Below are 19,715 nucleotides of genomic sequence, written 5' to 3'. Positions count from 1 at the left end.
TCTGTTGTTTTGCCTATATTCCCATCCAGGTTGCAGTCTTGGATGGTGTCCCCAGGTCAGGGAGGATCACAAACACATTGGAGCCTGTGGATACAGTGCAGTGGGACTCTGTACATAGATCCAGGGCAGAAAAGCAGGCCTGTGGTTGCTTGCAGACCAGAGCACAGGTCTGGAGAGTAGTAAACTTACCTCTCCTTAAATCATACTACCTTGGAAGAACTAAAAACTTACAAATCCCTAGAAGTATCTCTGAAAACAGCTGCTCAAACCCCCTGAAGCTTGAGACAGTACACCCTCCACACTGGAAGCAGTGCTCCACTTTAACAAAGAGTTAAAAGCCAAGAAATAGACTGGGAAAATAAGCAAACAGAAAAAAATGCTGACCCTAGAAAGTTTCTATGGTGACAAGGAAAATCAAAATTCACACTCAGAAGAAAACAAAGTCAAAGCCCCTACACCCAAAGCTTTCTATAAAAATATGAACTGTTCCCAGGGCATAGACGTGCTCGAAAAAGATTTTGAAAATAAACTAAGAGAGGTAGAGGAAAAATGGAAAGAGGAATGAGAGTGATGCAAGAAAATCATGAAAAAAGTCAACAGCTTGGTAAAGGAGACACACACAAAAAAATACTAAATAAAATAGCACCTTAAAAAACAAACTAGGCCAAATGGTAAAAGAGGTACAAAAAGCCAATGAGGAAAATAATGCCTAGAAAAGCTAAAATGGCCAAATGGAAAAGGAAGTATAAAAGATCTCTGAGGAAAGTAATGCCTTAAAAATTAGGATTTAGCAAATGGAAGCTAATGACTTTATAAGAAATCAAGAAACAATACAGCAAAACCAAAAGAATGAAAAAATATAAGGCAATGAGAAATATCTCATTGGAAAAAAAACTGACCTGGAGAATAGATCCAGGAGAGATAATGTGAAAATCATTGGTCTACCTGAAATCCAAGATCAAAACAAGAATGTAGACATCATCTTCTAAGAAATGGTCAGGGAAAGTTGCCCTGATATTCTAGAACCAGAAGGTAAAATAGAAATCCAAAGAATCCAATGATCACCTCCTGAAAGAGATACTAAAATGAAAATTCCCAGGAATATTGTAGCCACATTCCAGAGCTCCCAGGTAGAGGAGAAAATATTGTAAGCAGCCAGAAAGAAACAATTCAAGTATTGCGGAGCCACAGTCAGGATAACACAAGATTTAGCAGTTTTTTCATTCAAGGATCAGAGGGCTTGAATATGATATTCCAGAGGGCAAAGAAACTGAGATTACAATCAAGAATCACCTACACAGCAAAACTGATTATAATCCTTCAGGGAAAAACTGGGAATTCAATGAAAGAGAGGACTTTCAGGCATTCTTGATGAAAAGACCTGAGCTAAATAGAATATTGACTCTCAAATACAAGACTAGAGAAACATAAAAAAGTAAACAGGAAAAAGAAATAATAAGGGATATTAAAAGATAAAACTATTTACATTCCTATATGAGAAGATGATTCTTGTAACTCACAAGAATTTTCTCATTATTAGGGGAGCTGGATGGAATATATTTAGACAGAGAGCACAAATGTGAGTCGAATATGAAGGGATGATATCTTTTAAAAAATAAAAATAAAGTGTGAGAGAGAAATGCACTGAGAGAAAGGGAAAGGAAGAGGTGGAATACAGTAAAGTATCTCATGTAAAAGAAGCAAGAAAAAGCTTCTCCAGTGGAGGGGAAGATGGGGGAGGTGCTGGGGAGTGAGTGAACCTTACTCTCATCAGAATTGTCTCAAAGAGGGAACAACATACACACTCAATTGAGTATAGTAATCTATTTTACCCTGCAGGAAAGTAGGAGGGGAAGGGGATGGGGCTGTGTGATAGAAGGGAGAACAGATTGGGGGAGGGGGCAGTCAGAAGCAAAACACTTTGGAGAAGGGACAGGGTGAAAGGAGATAGAGAATATAGTAAATGGTATGGGGAGGGAATAGGATGGAGGAAAATACAGTTAGCAATAGTAACTATGAAATGATGAGCAGGATGCTCTCCAAAAAACCTGGAAAGACTTACATGAGCTGATGCAAAGTGAGATGTACTGTATACAAAGTAACAGCAATGTTGTAAGATGATCAGTTGTAAATGACTTGGCTATTCTCAGCCATGCATAGATCCAAGACAACTCTGAAGGACTTGTGAAAAATGTGATCCATCTCCAGAGAAAGAACTGATGGTATCTGAATACAGATTGAAGCATACATATATATATATATATATATACACACACACACACACATGTATATGTGTATGTATATGTATGTATGTATGTATATGTGTATATGTATATGTATATATGTATATGTGTATGTATATGTGTGTATATATGTATGTGTGTATATATATATATATTAGTTCCTTTTTTTTAATTTTTTTTTGTCTGTTTTCCTTTACAACCTGATTAATGTGGAAATGTTTTGCACAACTACACATGTATATAACTTATATTGAAATGTTTGCATTCTTAAGGGGGGGAGGGATGGAAGAAGAGAATTTGGACCATAAAATTTTTAAAATGAACATTATAATTGTTTTTACATGTAATTGGGGGGAGAATAAAATTCTAAATAAATGAAAAAATAGCCCCTCCCTTACTCCCTCTGTCTGTCTGTCCATCCATTTGTCTGTGTTTAGACTCAAGTAGGTTTTATTTACCTTTCTTTCAGAACAAGTATTGCACCTCCTGCTGGTCTACTACCCCATTTCTTACCGAATCTCTCATCCTTTTCTTCTCTGGCTAGACTCAATTAATGCTTGTGTCTTTTGTGCACAATCAAGGGTAGGTATAAAGGGTGTTCCAGACAGAATTTCTATAGATATGGGTCTCTGGTCACCACTCTCTCACAAAATCAGGTGTAAAACAGTTCTTTGGCTTTCAATCATGCTCATATGCTTTGGTATAATCAATTACTACCTTGAATGGTGTGGCATGTGGGCACAGCATGGTGTATGCCACCTGTCTCTGTAGCAAAATAGAATACAACTGTGAGTCAGAAGCAGATGCCCACAATTTTTCTCTGCATCCTTGACAACAATGTGGAGTCTAGTGGGAGAAGGGGTTTGAGTGAGTGCTTTAAGGATTAGCATTATCCAGTGCTTTTACCTAGTTGAATTTCTCTTTTGTCCTGTGGGTTTTAATAGAAATTAATCTAGATCTGGTAGAGATTTCCTCTCCACCACCCCCCCCCATTAGAGATTTGCAAGTTTATCTGGATTGTGGTAAATAACTAGTCCACCAAATTGTTAGTCAGTCACATGATCTTGTATTATTGTTTGTCAAGATGGAAACACCTAACATTAAAGTTTTATTGAAATAAAAAATCAAGATGAAAAAAATTTTACAGGCCAAAACTAGGAAACAAAACTGTTGTAAAAATGTTTTCAATCACCCAAATTTTTCTTTAAAACTGCAAATAAAGTTTCCACATCTCCACACCCTCACCCTTACAAATTAAGGAGGTTGGGTTTTATACTTATTACTTTGGGGGTTTTTTTGTTTGTTTGGTTGGTTTTTTTGCAGGGCAATGGGGGTTAAGTGACTTGTCCAGGGTCACACAGCTGGTAAGTGTCAAGTGTCTGAGGCCGGATTTGAACTCAGGTACTCCTGAATCCAGGGCCGGTGCTTTATCCACTGCGCCACCTAGCCGCCCCCTATACTTATTACTTTGGATTGGAGAGAGATTCTTTTTTTTTTAATTTAGTGTTTTATTTCTTCCCAATTACACATAAAAACAATTTTTAACATTTTTTTATAAACTTTTGAAAACCAACTTCTCTCCCTTCCTCCCTCCTTCCTTCCCTCTACTTATGTTGATAAGGCAAGCAATTAGATATAAGTTACACTTGTGTAGTAATGCAAAACATTTGCATATTAGTCATGTGGCAAAAGAAAACATAGACCAAAAAAACCTCAGGAAAAATAAGGTAAAAGAAAATATGCTTCAAATCTGTATTCAGACACCATCCATCACTTCTTTCTCTGTGGATAGATAGTATATTTCATAATAAACCCTTTAGAGTTCTCTTGGATCATTGTATTGTTGAAAATAACTGAGTTATTCACAGTTGATCATCTTATAATATTGCTGTTACTTTGTACACAGCACATTTCACTTTGCATGAGTCCATATAAGTCTTTCCAGGTTCTTCTGAGAGCATCCTGATTATCATTTCTTATAACACAATACTATTCCATCATAATCACATACTATAATTTGTTCTACCATTCCCCAATTTATAGGGATCCCCTCAATTTCCAGTTCTTTGCCACCAGAAAAGAACTGCTATAAATATTTTTGTACACATAGGTCCTTTTCCTTTTTGGTTATTTTTTGTTTGTTTTGATCTCTTTTTGGAAGAAGACCTGGTAGGGGTATTGCTAGGTCAAAGGGTATGTATGGTTTTATAGCCCTTTGGGTATAGCTCCAAATTTCTCTAAAGAATGGCTGAATCAATTTATAACTCCACCAACAGAGCATTAATGTCTCATTTTCCCCACATCCCTTCCAATACTTGTTATTTTCCTCTTCTGTCATATTGATAGGAATAGAAGGCAGCTAGGTGGCACAGTGGATAAAGCACTGGTCCTGGATTCAGGAGGACCTGAGTTCAAATATGGCCTCAGACACTTGACGCTTACTAGCTGTGTGACCCTGGGCAAGTCACTTAACCCTCATTGCCCCACCAAAAAAACCCATATTGATAGGAATATAAGTAGTGTGTCAGAATTGTTTTGATTTGCATCTCTCCAATCAATAGTGAACTAGAGCAATTTTTCTTATGGCTATAAATAACTTTGATTACATTATCTGAAAACTGTTCATATCTTTTGATCAGTTAGAGAATGAGTTATATTCATAGAAACTTGCATCAAATTTTTTTCACAGCTACTATTGCTAACTGTATTCCTCTTTATCCTTTCCCCTCAACTCCCATTTATTCTATTCTCTCTCTCCTTTCACCCTGTCCCTCCTCAAAAGTGTTTGCTTTGACTACTCCCTCCCCCAATCTGTCCTCCCTTCTGTCACCAACTGACCCCACCACCACCACCTTTCATTATCCCCTTCCCCTCCTCCTTTCCTGCAGGGTAAGAAAGATTTCTATGCCTAACTGGCTGTGTTTATTATTCCCTCTTTGAGCCAATTCTGATAAAAGTAAGGTTTACTCACTCCCTCTCTCTTCTCCCATCTTCCTCTTCCTGTAAAAACTTTTTCTTGCATCTTTTATGTGAGATAATTTACCCCATTTTACCTCTCCCTTTCTCTTTCTCCCAATGCATTCCTCTCACCCCTTAGTTTTATTTTCTAGATATCTTCCTTTCATATTCAACTCACATTTATGCCATCTGTTTATATTACTTCCAACTGCCCTAATAAGGAGAAAGTTCTTATGATTTACAAGTTTCTTCTTCCCAGGTAGGAATATAAACAGTTTAATCTTATGAAGTCCCTTATGATTTCTATTTCCTGTTTGCCTTTTTATGTTTCTCTTGAGTCTTGTATTTGAAAGTTGAATTTTCTATTTAGCTCTGGTCTTTTCATCGAGAATACATAAAAGTTCTTTCTTTAACTGAATGTCCATTTTTCCCCCTCAAAGATTATACTCAGTTTTCCTGGGTAAGCAATTATTGGTTGTAATCCCAGTTCCTTTGCCCTTCAGAATATCATATTCCAAGCCCTCTGATCTTTTAATATAGAAGCTGCTAAATCTTGTGTTATCCTGATTGTGGCTCCATGATAGTTGAATTGTTTATTTCTGGATGCTTCTAATATTTTCTTCTTGACCTGGGAGCTCTGGAATTTGGCTATAATATTCCTGGGAGTTTTCATTTTAGGATGTTTTTAAGGAGGTGATCAGTGGATTCTTTCCATTTTCATTTTACCCTCTGGATCTATGATATCATGACAGTTTCATCAAAAATCTGCTGAAATATTATATATGGGCTCTCTTTCTGATCATGTCTTTCAGGTAGTCCAATAATTTTAAAAATATTTCTCCTTAGTTTTCCAGGTCTATGGTTTTTCTGATTAAATATTTCACATTTTCATCTTTTTTTTCATTCTTCTGTTTTATTGTTTCTTGATGTCTCATGGAGTCACTAGCTTTTTTACTTGCCTAATTCTAGTCCTTAAGGAATAATTTTTTTTAGTGAGCTTTTGTATCTTTTTTCCATTTGGCCAGTTTTGATTTTTAAGAAGCTCTTTTCTTTTTTTTCTTTGGGGGGGGGGCAATGAGGGTTAAATGACTTGCCAAAGGTCATACAGCTAGTAATTGTCAAGTGTTGGAGGCTGGATTTGAACTCAGGTCCTCCTGAATCCAGAGCCAGTGCTTTATCCACTGTGCCACCTAGCTGCCCCACCTATTCTACTTTTTAAGGAGTTCATTATTTCTTTCTAAGGAGTTCATTAGGCCAATTCTGTTGTTGTTTATTTTTATGGTATTATTTTCTTGGTTGGTTGTTTTTCTTAATCAAAGAGGAGAAAAATTATATCACTATGTCAGGGTCAATATACTGTGTGTCCAACTATGGCTAATCAGACCAATATGAGTTCAGAAGGCTCTACCACAGATAAAGCATAAATACTCCATGAGAATATTTGAAATGCATTTCACATTTCTTTTGAGCTACTGCAATTTTGATTTGCTCCTGGAGCCCAGACGCTTCTTTGATATAGGCATGTCACAGGGGGAAGTCCTGTGTCAGGGTCTCTCATGTGTCCAATCAACTCTAAAGTTCTTCAGAGAGATCTTGAGAGTGTCCTTCTATCACTTCTTTTGGTTTATATGTGAGTTCTTTCTTTGTGTGAACTTTCCATAAAATATTCTTTAAGGCAAATATATGTTTGGCATTTGAACAGTGTGGCCATGCCACCAAAACTGCACTCTCTGCAGTAAGGTTTGAATGATTGGCAGTTCATTTTGAGAAAGGAACTCAGTGTTTAGTACCTTATCTTGCAAGGTGATCTTCAGAATCTTTCTAAGACAATTGAAATAGTGCATGGTGCTCATATACTGTCCAGGTATCACAGGTATACAACAATGAGGTCAGCAGAATGGCCCTGTAGATCTTCAGTTTGGTGGGCAGCCTAATAACTCTTCATTCCCATACCTTCCTTCAGAGCCTCCCAAACACTGAGCTACCACTAGAAATGCATGTATCTATTTCAACATCAATGTGTGTATCCCTGGAAAGTATACTGTCAAGGTAAGTTAACTTATCCACAGTATTCAAAGTTTGTCCATTTGCTATAATCAGTAGTTCTACGTATGGATGATGTGGTACTGTCTGGTGGAAAATCTGTTTCCTTGATGTGAATTGTCAGGCAAAAATTAGCACAAGTAACAGAGAATCAATCCGTGTTCTATTGCATTTCAGCCCCAGAAGCTGCATTAAGTGCACAATCATGTGCAAATAAAAAATTGCATATCAACTGTTCTTCCATTTTAGTCTTGGCTTGTGGCCATTTCAAATTAAATAATTTGCCACCCATGTGGTAAATAAACTTGATGCCATTTTTGTCCTTGTTGTCCTTGTTCAGCTGACAACATTGCTGAAATCAGTGTACTAAAAAACATGGGAGCAAGTACACAGGCTTACTTCAATTCATGTTGACTAGGAAAGTGCAAAAGCATTGATCATTATCCAGAACCTATGTAAGTATAACATCATGTAACTAGAGTCCAATATGGATGAATTCCTAGCAAGCAGTTTTTGCCATGATCTTCCACCAACCCTGATAGTATCAAAGACTTTCATGGGATTTATGAACATGTACAAACCACTGTTCTGCTCCTGACATTTCTCCTGGAGTTGTTAGGCAGAAAATACCATATCAACTTTACCTCGGCCCTTTCTGAAGCCACACTGGCTCTTGAGTTGATGACTATCATCAAGGTGAGGGATCAGGCTATTAAGGAGGACTCTGGCCAGAATCTTTCTAGCAATGACAGAGAGAGAGAGAGAGAGAGAGAGAGAGAGAGAGAGAGAGAGAGAGAGAGAGACCGACCCACTCTGATTGTCACAGGACAACTTATTTTCTCTTCATTTATAGAAATGGACAATCAATGCACCCTTTAACTCTTGGGGAGTAACTTTCACTTGCCATAGAACTCAAAAGATTTCAATCAGCTTTGGTATGAATAATGGAACAACAATTAACTGATAAGCAAAAGTGGTTCATCTAGTCAAAAGAAATATCTGGATTTTTCTCCCTCTGTAATTGTCTGATTAAATAACAATTTAAGAAAATGTGAAGATCAAGAACAAAAAATCCTTGATTTATTAAGCAATGATATTCAAGGAAAACTAAAAGTGACTACTATTAATTTTATGAATTGGAAAGGATGCAGCATAGTATAGTGGAAAGGGCTATGTTTTTGAAGTCAAAGGATCTGGTTTGTACTATCCACTTGATAGTTACTACCTCTGTGATTCTAGGAAAATCACATTCCCTCATCCTACATTATCCTATGGTATGAGGGAACTAGAATAAATGATCTCTGATATTCTTTCCAGCTCTAAATCTGTGATGCTTTGAATTCTGCCACTCTCAGGCTTCTCAGAGGATAAGACCTTGAGTTCCTCAAAGATCAAAATTTCATATGGGAAGTTATAATAGTAGGAAGATGTAGGTAGGAACTGAGGATGGACAAGGGTGTTGATGGCAAGTAAAGGAAATGCTTATTACTACTGCTTAGAAGAGGGCTTCCTGATAATTCCATCATGATCAACAAATCAACTTTGAAGACTTAATCAGGGTTGGTATCTAAGGCAGCTGCCAACTACTTCCTCACAATATGTAGAGGGAATGAGTGCTGGGTCTGGAGCCAGAGGACCTGGCTTCAAGTTCCAGCTCTACTATTTGTCACATTTGTGACCTTGATGACTATGTAACCTATCTGCCCTCTTTCCCCATCTGTAAAATGAGGAGTATCAAGTAGATGACTTCTGAAATCCTTTTCAACTCTGTATCTCTGGAATTCTGGGTTCCTATACAGAATCTAAATTTGATAACTTGCACTGTCAGCATCTCTCTTGTTATTCCTCTATGTTCACCCTGCCCACTAATTCCCTTCCACATTCTACAACATAGCAATCATAAGACAAGAGAAAATTTTAAAAAGACTCTTCCTTTAAGGGGGAAAGTTCAGGGACCTATGCCTTAGATTTAAAAATAAAACACAAGCAATATGACACCAAATTTGTCTTACATTTAATGAAATGGAAACTTCCACAATGAAGATGTGTTCTTAAAATGTCAACATGTACACAGAGTAATGTAAGATTGTTTTAATGGATCTGATATTGAAATTACAGTTTAGCAGAGTGGTTATTACTTCATTGGACACAGTCACTGTTTCCAAGGTGAAGAATCGTTTCCAAAGGTAAAGAAGACAGCATCAGTAAACAAAGTGCATCTATTTTGTAACTTAACATGTGTAGTAAGTTTCAATTAGCCATTAACAGAAAGAAAAAGTAAAACCGTAAATGGTCCTCTCAATTTTTTAATGACTTAAAACTCTGCAAGAATCATTTACTAAGTAAAACTCTTGACTTTTCTAATACCTGAGAGATCTTGAGTTAATTGCACTTCTCAAATTTCAGGAAGAATAGGATTTACCATGTTTACATGAGAGCAAGAAGGCACATGACATGTCCTAGATATAACATTTTTATGCTGCTAATGTCAATAATCAGGGAAAATGGCAGTTGTAATAACTTTCATGTGTTGGGGTCATCCACTGAAGATATGGAGCACCATCTCCTGTGGCATTCTTAGGAGTTCTTCTCAGAAATCTTGATTGTGACAGTCTTGACTTCAGTGTATTCATGGAGAACATATTCTCCCCTAGAGGAAAAAAAAATCCACAATTGCATTTGAGATACTGCTATCCATAGACTATATAATTAATGGCATAGTATGAATTTGGCTTTTTTCATTAAGGAAGATATGACAGGGTAAAGACCAGTTTAGAGGGATAGACAGAGTCAGGAAGGCCAGGGTTAAAGTCCTGCTTCTGACTCATGCTAGCTATGGGACCATAGATGAGCCACTTAATGTGTAAATGTCTCAAATCTCAAAGAATATAAATTAATGATGAGTTGCTGATCTGTAGCAGGAAAAGGTATTTCTACACTGAGAATTTCCCATGTTCACAAAATCACATCTATGGGCTCTCCCCACAAAACCTGTGGATTAATTCCTGGGAAACATTTTTTCTCCTTGAAACATCATGAATAGAATCAATAACTATTAGAGGCACTTTATGTATTAATGATTCTTCTCCTATAAAATCATATAGAAAGTTATATCTTATTTGGATGCCCATCTACATTGTTTAAGAAATTGGAATTTTTAGGGGCAGCTCGGTGGAGCAGTGGATAGAGCACCGGCCCTGGAGTCAGGAGTGCCTGAGTTCAAATCCGACCTCAGACACTTAACACTTACTAGATGTGTGACCTGGGCAAGTCACTTAACCCCAATTGCCTCACTAAAAAAAAAGAAATTGGAAGTTTTAACATTGATGTTCATGTTATAATTAAGTGACATATTTATTACTTCATCAGACACAGGGCTGACATCCTTGGAATGTTTCCAAAGCCAATTGGAGGGGAGTATCTAGCTATGTGAGTAACTGGCAGTGAATGGAGGATAAGGAGTGAAGTGCGATAGCAACACAGCACAGAGGACAATTTGAGGGGATAGGGCACAGTATGTGGAGATGACAGTTAAACTATGCACAGTTTTAATAGGTAAAGAGTTGGTCTGTCTTCCTTCCAAACTGCTGTTCCATCTCTTAGAGCCCATATCCTATTTCAAAACTCGTAACGTAGTGCAGGCAAGCAGGCAGGAAGGCAGGGAGCATGGGAAATTTTATTTATTTATTTTTGTGAGGCAATTGGGGTTAAGTGACTTGCCCAGGGTCACACAGCTAGTAAGTGTTAAGTGTCTGAGGCCGGATTTGAACTCAGGTACTCCTGACTCCACGGACAGTGCTCTATCCACTGCGCCACCTAGCTGCCCCGTATTTGGGTTTTTGGTTTTTGTTTTGTTTTGTTTTGTTTTTTCAGGGCAATGAGGGTTAAGTGACTTGCCCGGGTCACACAGCTAGTTAAGTGTCAAGTGTCTGAGGCCGGATTTGAACTCAGGTCCTCCTGAATCCAAGGCCAGTGCTTTATCCACTGCACCACCTAGCTGCCCCAACATGGGAACATTTATAACATGGGGAGATTAAATATTCCTTTCTTTTGAGATTGGCACCTGATGCCAAGTCCTAGCCACCCTTTCCTAGTTATGTCTCTAGGTGAATGGAATTCCGAAACATAAATGAGTAGTGTACATATATTTTCTAGGTGGTCACTGAACAAGAGGAAGCTAAATCTTCACAATACTCAAGAATCATTTTACAGTGATTACCAAAATATGATTGAATTATGGTGAGATTAAAGATGACCATTCAAAAGCCAAATTTACCAATGACAATTTCTAATACTCTTTCAAATAAACACCATAAAGTGGATACAGAAAAACAAGAAGAAAGCAATACTTCTAAATAAGAAAATACTATAAAAATACTACAGAGGAATGAAAAATTCAAGTAATTATTACTAGCCAACAGCCATAATTATCCTGTTGGCTGAGAATAAATGGTCAGGCCTTTGCTTAAATATGAAAAGCTAACATAGCCCCTATGCCATTTTTAAATGGCAAAATTAGTACGTTCTTCTTATAATGATAAATTTAATTTTTTAAAAAGTTGTATAATTCTTTAAGTGAATATGAATATGGTTCTAATTTGATTTTTATCTTTTGTCCAGAAGAAAGTTATATCTATATCAATGTTAGGAATAGTTTTACCTATTTGCATAGTCTTTTTCATATTAATCTGTGGAACCTAAGATTTAATGAGCTATTTGGGTTTATAGGTTCCTAAGAAAGAGGAAGAAGGGCACATGATAAAAAATAAAAAGAGACTGGATTTATTCCTGAACACACAGAAAACATCAACTGGTATCATGCAGACAAATCTTAAAAAAACACATATCATGGATATGCCACATAAAATGTCAAAAGGCCTTACTTACATTTCTCTCCCATTTCCAGACATCTTGAATCCACCAAAAGGGACTTGAACAGGAGCCACACCATAGCAATTCACCCTGCAAAGAGAAGAAAATTTTACATAATCATTTCAGTTAAATTCAATCAGCATTTGTTTAGTGCTCTAGGAATGATGGAGAATATGGATAGGAAAAAGTATTGAGGGAACAGTTATAGATGAAGAAGAAATAGCTAGATGAACGAGCCCTTGTCCCAGCCTAAGGTAAGGACAAACATGACTAGAAGGCAGGTACTTCAAAAGTCCAATTTGTTCCCAAAGGCTGATTCAGCAGCTAATCTGAGAATAGGTAAATCCTACAAGAAATAGGACAAATTGGTTAGTTATACAAGGCTGCCATATCATACTGAAATGTTGATGTAGGAAAACAACTGAATTTAGTCAGGTGACTTCAGTTCATATGCTGGTTTTGTTCTTTACTGTGTGACTTCAACATGTCAATCAACTTGAGATTCATTTCTGATCTATCAGATTCAGGGGGTTGCGGGGCAACTAGATGGTGCAATGGATAGAGCACTGGCCCTGGAGTCAGGAGTACCTGAGTTCAAATCTAGCCTCAGACACTTAACACTTACTAGCTGTGTGACCTTGGGCAAGTCACTTAACCCCAATTGCCTTACTTTAAAAACAAAAACAAAAACAGATTCAGGGGGTTGGACTAAATGAACCCCAGTTTCCTTTCAACTCTGAATAACATGGCCCTAAATATAGCAAAGAAGATAGGATTCAGTTCTTGCCTCTCAACCATACTGGCCATGTGACCCTTGGAAAGTCACTAGCCTCTCAGTGCCACTGGTAACTCTTCAGAGCAGGAGCTAATTGGTGGGGGCAGGGATGGGCAGGGGGGGGGCGGGGTTCATTCACTGGGATATCCCTATATCAATGACATCACAGGTCTAGCCCCAAATATAAATATGTAATCTTACATACAACTCTGTGCCTTCCACCGCAATTAGTACAGTGCTAAGTATGTAGAAGGTACTAATAAATATTTATTGATTAATTAATTTCCCCCCTGTTTGCCTGGACCTGAAATTTCACTGGTATAGCTTCCATTCTCAGTTGAAAATCATCTTCATTGAGCAAGGCAACTTATGCTGTAACATAATCTTAGAACAGTTCCTATAACACAAGGGGTTAAATGACTTGCCACACAGCTAGTATTTGTCAGAGGAAGGGCTTGAACATCAGTCTTCCTGACTCCAAGACTGTCCTCAGACACTTACTGGATGTGGGACATAGATGCCTCCATTTCCTCATCTTTAAAATATGGATAATTCTATCATCTTCTTCCCAGGGTTGTTGTCAGGTGTGGGGACCAAAAATACCACCGCCCAGGAATCGGCTGAAAATACGCAGCAGAACACCTGTCGCTTTCCAGCTTCCACCTAGAATGCCCAATTCTCCTCCCCCAAACCTAGAAACACCCCACACAGTCCCAGCCAATGGGATGGCCGCTCTGACAGTCACATGACTGCCCTCACTAAGCTTCCAATCATTATAATTTTGCTAGGCCCATGTAGGCGTTGGTGAGTGGTAATGACATGAGGTGCCAGAGCCCTGGCAACGGCTACAACCAGTGGGTGGAGCACCGTGCAGTTTGCAGAGCCCCAGGCCAGTGCGTGCCGAGGCATAAAAACCTCAAATAACAATTAATTCTTTACACAGGATAAAATGAGAAAATATTTGTAAAGTGCTTTGTAATCTATAATTCTCTATGTAAAAACTATGACTTACTATTATAGTTTTATTTTGTAATTTTCACATAATATTATTTATTATATTTGTATCAATAATGTTATATATTTTGTATAAAGTATTTTCTATAATTTATGTACACATACTATTATTTATAGTATATTTATATTATATATCATTAACATTTGTTCTTCACATTAGCACTAACATTACTATTTACTAACACCACACTACCTCTGAATTAGTTGATTTTAAACAACAAACTTCTTCAAGAAACAAACCATGGTGGATACACCCACTTCAATTAAACTACCACATCACTCTTCTGTAAAGTTATTGCTAGCTCAGAAAACAGAGCAAGTCTACCTCTCAGTGGCCTAGCTGGTTTGAAAGGGACAAAAACATATGGTTTTTCAAATTTCCAAATTTTTTTCTTAATATGATTTGAGATGTGAGAGCATCTCTGAAAAGGCCACATCAATAAGGCTTTACTCACCAGACTGTACCAGCTTGAAGGGCAGAGGAAATTGTCAGTGCTTTATCCAGGTCTTTGGTGAAAATACCTGCTACTAAGCCATAGTGGGTGTTGTTGGCCCTCCTGATCACTTCATCAATAGTTTTAAACTTCATGATTTGTTGAACTGGTCCAAAAATCTGTCCATAGAAGGAAGGAGAGAGAGAATAAAGTGGAGGAAAAGGTGAGAGGGAGAAAACCCACACATATGAACAAAATCAAGTTGACTCCTTTTTTTGCATGAATTGTTTTTTATTTTGTTTTTTGGACATGATTTGAACCATGACAAGTTTGTTATAATTGGAAATTTTCCTAAAATGACATATGAAATAACTTATGGGCAGATCAGTCACTGTACTCATATATAAGAATTATATCTATGGCAAGTAATTTTGGGGGGTGGGGGTGGGGCAGTGAGGGTTAAGTGACTTGCCCAGGGTCACATAGCTGGTAAATGTCAAGCATCTGAGATCATATTTGAACTCAGATCCTCCTGAATCCAGGGTCAGTGTTTTATCCTCTGCACCACCTGGCTGCCCTGTATGGCACATAATTTTTATCTAATACTCTGTAACCTCCTCAAGATCATAGACTGGTTTTAGATTTGTTTTGTATTCTCAGTGACTAGCATAATGCCTTTCATATAGTAGGCATCTAATAAATGCTTGTTGAATGAATGTCCTAATAGAAAACCAGTCAGGAGGCACTGTGGTGCAGTGGAGAGAATGCTAGAATCAAAATCAGAGGAGATGGGGTCTCATGTTGGCTCTGCTCCTTACTACCTGTTTGATAATGGGCAAATCACTTTGCTTTTTTCAGTCTCAATTTACTTCTCTATAAAATGAAAGGGTTAGAATAGATAATCTCTAAGGCCCCTACAAAGTTTTACATCTATGATTTTATACCTAAGATAAATAACATTTTTCTGAGAAATCAAATTTAAAGTGAGGTGTTTTTTTTTTAATCTTCCTATTCCTACTTTTACCTTTTGATGAAAACTGCATCCCAAAAGTTTTGTGGAGGTTTTAAGCTGCTATAAAAGCTTAAAACTTCACTAAAACTTTTGAGACACCCTATAGTAAGAACAAAGCAGAGAAGCCAACACCTGACCTTCTGGAAGAAGGTATTCATCAGAGTGTAAACCAATTAAATTAAAAGTATTCTATCAGACTGAACATGTTTTATGATCAACCAGCTGTGATTCCTTAAGCAAGTCAATTTACCATCACTAAACCTCAGTTATCTTACCTGAAAAGCATAACAATTAGTGAGGTAATACAAATATAGAAAGGATCTTTGATTTTACTAGTGTTGGGAATTCCATGCAACAAAATGAGAGCATCACCATGCTATGACTTAGTAGGTAAGTCCTTAGGAATGGCTGAATCACACAGAGGTTAAAGTAGCATGTCTTCATGGCTAGTTAAGTATCAGAAGCAAAATTTAAAACTAGGTCTTTCCAACTAGGAGCCTAACACTTCTCTATAAAATGATGTCTGTGTGAGGAAGGATAAAATAAGAGCAGAGATTTGAGAACCCTCTGAAAAGTTAAAAAGACTTTAAGAGGATATCTCTGTGTCCCTGGGAAAGTCACTTAATCCTGTTTGCCTCAATTTTCTTGTCTATGAAATGATCTGAAGAAGTTCATGGGAAACCATACCCATATCTTTAACACATAAACCCCAAATGGGGCCATGAAGTGTTGGTCATGACTGTAATGACCCAGCAACAACAACAAATGAGGACAGTACATATGGGTATGCTAAGACATGTTTACAACTGACTGTCCAAAAATGGGCACTCAGATTTAGTTTTGATTTACATTATTAACATTTCCATCATAACTTTCCCATTTTTAATAGAAATTCCACTGCAGTAAATGACTATAGTAATCTAGTATATGATAAACCCAAAGATCCAAGCTTTTGGAACAAAAGTTCATTATTTGACAAAAACTGCTGGGAAAACTGGAAAACAGTATGGCAGAAACTAGGCATAGACAAACATCTCACACTGTATACTAAAAGATTTACACAAAAAGGATGCTACCATAAGCAAATTAAGAGAGCATGGAATCTTTAATCTATCAGATTTATGGGCAGAGAACGAATTTAGGACCAAAGAAGATATAGAGGGTAAAACAAAATGTAAAATAGATAATTTTGATTATAAAAAATTAAAAAGGTTTTGTACAAAAAAAAAACCAGAAAACTGGGAAGAGTTTTTGAAACAAATATCTCTGCTAAACACCTCATTTCTCAAATATATAGAGAACTGAGTCAAACTTATAAAAATACAAGTCATTCCCTAATTGATAAATGGTCAAAGGATATGAACAGGCACCTTTCAGACAAAGAAATCAAAGTCATCTGTAATCAAATGAAAAAGTACTCGATCACTATTGATCAGAGAAATGCAAATTAAAACAACTCTGAAGTATTCCCTCATACCTATCACAGTGGCAAATATAACAAAAACAGAAAATATTGGATGATGGAGGGGATGTGGGAAAGCTGTGATGCTAATCCACTGTTGGTGGAATTGTGAAAAGATTCAACCATTCTGGAGAGAAATTTTTAACTATGCCCAAAGACCTATAGAACTGTGCATACCCTTTGATCCAGCAATACCACTGCTAGGTTTATATCCCCAAGACATCACCCAAAAGAGAAAAAGACCTATTTGTACAAAAATATTTATAGCAGCTCCTTTTGTGGTGGCTAAGAATTGGAAATCAAAGGGATGCCCATCAACTGGGGAATGACTGAACAAGCTGTGGTATATGATGGTGATAGAATAGTATTGTGCTACAAGAAGTGACAAACAGGATGACTTCAGAAAGGCCTGGAAAGACATGTGTGAAATTATATATAGTGAAGTGAGGAGAACCAAAAGAACATTGTGCACAGAGACAGCAATGCTGTTTGAAGAAGAACTGTGAATGACATGACTATTCTCAACAATACAATAATCCAAGACAATCCCAAAGGACTATTAATGAAACATACTATCCACCTCTAAAGAAAGAACTGATATGGATGGAACAGACTGAAACATGCTATTTTTCGTTTTCTTAAATTTTTTTTTCTTTTAATCAAATTTTCTTGTACAAAATTACTAGTAGTGGTAGTATTATATATAATCATACATTGCTTGTCTCCTCAGGAAGGGGGGAAGGGGAATAAGGGAATAAGGGATAAAAATCAAAACCCCAAACTATAAATAAAAATGTTTATTAAATTTTCAAAAGGGGGCGACTAGGTGGCTCAGTGGATAAAAGCACTGGCCCTGGATTCAGGAGTACCTGAGTTCAAATCCGGCCTCAGACACTTGATACTTACTAGCTGTGTGACCCTGGGCAAGTCACTTAACCCCCATTGCCCTGCAAAAAAAAATTTTTTTAAAAGAGATAACTTCAAAAAAATGAGTATGACCTAACAATTAAGAAGATGAAACAAATAGGTATATTGGAAAAAGGAGAAGTAAAAGGAATCTTTTTGACATAAATAAGAGAAAATTAAGGAGTATCTTTCAAAGAAAATGTAACTAGGGTATTTTCTCTGTTTCTGGTAAATAATGGGCATTCTGAAATGTTTAGAATAGTATATAAATGTTAGCGGCTATTATCATCATTGTTATTTTTAGATGGAATAAGGGAGTTAAATTGAAAGGGAAGCAGAAACTCGAGTTGGATAAAAGGGAAAACCTCTTGACGGTCAGGGGTACAAAAATACCAGTAGATGTTGTGAAGTCTCCATCTCTCCAGATATTGCAACAATAAACCATAAAATTTATTCTCGATGGCTTATTTATCTGCAAACCTGAAAGGCAGTGATCTAGATCAGACAATGTCTCTTGGTCTCTTTAAGGTTTAGGATTTTTTTTTTTTTGGTGAGGCAATTGGGGTTAAGTGACTTGCCTAGGGTCACACAGCTAGTAATTGTTAAGTGTCCGAGTCCAGATTTGAACTCAGGTCCTCCTGAATCCAAGGCCAGTGCCACTTAGCTGCCCCATAAGGTTTTTAAATGGGCTCAATGACTTCAATTTATGAAATGCCAATAATGACCTGCATAAAGGTGGGTCTTCTGAAGGTTCTCTATCATTAAAAAGGAGGGGGAAATACTAAGGAATATAGAATTTTTATGATTTCTAAGGCTTTTTAGGATATAGAAATATTTCTTCTCCCTATTATTTGGGTATACTAGAGTTTGGAACTGCTATGGGATAAAGAGTAATTATTGTCAGGTGGTTTGGGAATACTCAGTGTTCCCTAGCCCAGATGACAAGAGCCAAAGTTCTATCAATGAATAAGACAAGTCAATTAAGGTAAAATACTGGGGAATAATTCATTGAGTTGTGTCTTGAAAAGGACACTTTGTGTACAAGCATGTATACAAAAAAGAAAGTAACTGAAGGAACAGGATGTAACCAAGTTGTTTACCTCTTCTTTGGCGATGCGCATCTCATCAGTAACATTGGAGAAAACTGTGGGCTGGATGAAGTAACCTTTCTCTCCCCATGGTCCTCCTCCACATTCCAATTTGGCTCCTTCTTTCTTCCCACTCTCAATGAGTTCAAGTATTCTAGTGTGCTGATTTTTATCAATCTACACAAAAATATAAGGGAAAGGGGAGGAAAGAATAACAGAAAGAAAAGAAAAAATAAACTTAGAGTGACAATGATTCTTTGAACATATTATTAAGAAAAAGAGAAATTGGTCAAATGTTGCAAATGTATCTAAATAGCTGTCCTGGCCTGAAAATTAGGGATTTTTAATTCTATTTTTATAAAGTTTTATGGAAGTATAATTTAAGATTATTGTTATTACTAAAAATGTGTGTGTTGAGAAATCTTATGACTAGCTAATTAAAATGAGTCTTTGACATGTGGCTAAAATAAAAGGGGGAAAAAAGAAGCCCCTTCTTTAATCATCTTTACATAACTGGTCTTAAGTTATTTCAGAATGCGCCCTTGTAAATGTAACAGATTCTAAATTATCTTCTATTAAGAGCCTTAGAGGGATGAAATAATATAATTTTGTTCAATTATTATTTATACTTCATTCTGACGTGCCTTAAGAAATTTGGGGGAAACTCCAATTGATTTTGGTTTATTTTTATTTGGTAAAAGAAAATTAGAGTCATCTAGAACTGGGCATACAGTTTAGAAGGGTATTTGTTTCCAATGAATTCATACTCTCCCCTGCAATCAGTAAAGCTTATGGTAGAACTCATCAAGAGAAGTTTAAATGGGAGCTTAGACTGGGAGGCTACTATTTTCAGGCCAGTTACTTGGTAATGGCTGACACAATCCAAATACAACTACTCCCTATTAGAA

The 19,715-nt window shown here is 36.9% G+C and overlaps 1 pseudogene; it reads right to left on the bottom strand.

Moving 5' to 3' along the window:
- Positions 1–9,236: 9,236 nt before the first annotated feature.
- Positions 9,237–19,715, bottom strand: part of LOC122737117 — a 45,617-nt pseudogene continuing 35,138 nt past the window's right edge.

Source organism: Dromiciops gliroides, chromosome 1, assembly GCF_019393635.1.
Source record: "Dromiciops gliroides isolate mDroGli1 chromosome 1, mDroGli1.pri, whole genome shotgun sequence".
NCBI classification, from domain to species: Eukaryota; Metazoa; Chordata; class Mammalia; order Microbiotheria; family Microbiotheriidae; genus Dromiciops; species Dromiciops gliroides.
Note: the sequence above shows the minus strand (reverse complement) of the source record. Positions and strands in the feature narration are given on the sequence as shown.